Source organism: Rhincodon typus, chromosome 40, assembly GCF_021869965.1.
Source record: "Rhincodon typus isolate 14 chromosome 40, sRhiTyp1.1, whole genome shotgun sequence".
NCBI lineage: Eukaryota > Metazoa > Chordata > Chondrichthyes > Orectolobiformes > Rhincodontidae > Rhincodon > Rhincodon typus.
The window spans coordinates 4,259,936-4,261,246 of record NC_063371.1 but is presented as its reverse complement, the minus strand read 5'-3'; positions in this window follow the sequence as shown (position 1 = coordinate 4,261,246).

Below are 1,311 nucleotides of genomic sequence, written 5' to 3'. Positions count from 1 at the left end.
CATACTAGCAGTAGAATCCCTGCTGATGATTTACACTGGAACGGTAATACAGAACGTATGCAACACTGCCAAAATTACTGACGGAGGGAAATGCACTACAGATGACCAAAATACAAAACATAGTACTAATGGAGTTTAGCAGTCACCTTTTGACACATGAACCCTGGCAGTAGATATCATGTAGAACTAGCGCCGTACTGTAGACTATGTCAAGCCTTCATTATTGATTGTTTAAAAACGTTCATTTTTCTACATCAGGAAGAAGACAGTTTTTATCAAAGACATATTTGAAATATTCAAAATGAAAACAAATTTGAAAATGTCTCGATTGTCCAGTATTTAAAGTAATTTAAAAAATTCTGAGAACTTGTTTTTGTCTGATTCGAAAAAAACTTTTCTAAAGTGTTGCTGGCTTCAAGTGACGTGATGGCGTCTCGGCAGATAATTTTTCTCTCTTAGGTTGAGGTCATATTTTGTCGTCTCTTCCTTTTCATGTTAAGAACTTTTTTTGTCACCACAGCGAACTGCTTCCTTTTAAAAAAACTGAATTGATGTTTCAGTGACAACGTTGCTTTTCCACAAATAATTGTGTGTATTTTGCAATGAACTGTTTTATTCATCTTCGAGAAGAAACTGCCCCATTTCAGTTTTTGATTGTTTGCTTCCATGTAAATGCACACATTTTCTTTGTTGCAAGCTGCTGTTTCCTCCTCCTCGAAAATACATTTCACTGTTTCCCAAAAAATACTATTTTCTCAAGCTTTGCTATCAACTCAATTCTTTTCCCCCGCTTTGCTGGAAGATTTCATTTCAGAAACGTCTTTCTTTTGACGCATCAAATTGACTTTGAAAACTTTTTCTTCTGAAACACTGAGGTTGAAACTTTACACAATTTGATTCCCCGATCAGATTTTTCAGGTTTTTGACATCTCAATGAAGACAATTTACTCTCCAAGGTTTCCCCAGTTAGATTTTTTTTCCTTCGTTATTTGCTCGTAGGCTTCCCCAATTTCAGACATTGTCTCGATTGAAAATTCAATCTGCTCTCAAGTCTCCCAAATGGATTTTTCGACGCAATTTGCCCTCCAAGATTCCCCCAAAATGGATTTCGAGACACGGTTTGCTCTCCAAAGATTTCCCCAAATGGATTTTACAACACAATTTTCTCTCAAAAAAAAAAAGGCTGGCCCAAAACTAATTTTGAGACACCGTTTTCTCTCAAAATGGACTATTCTCCACACAATTTTCCGTCAGAAAGATTTCCCTAAATGGATTTTGCGACACAATTCCCTCGCTGACGGTTTCCCCCAA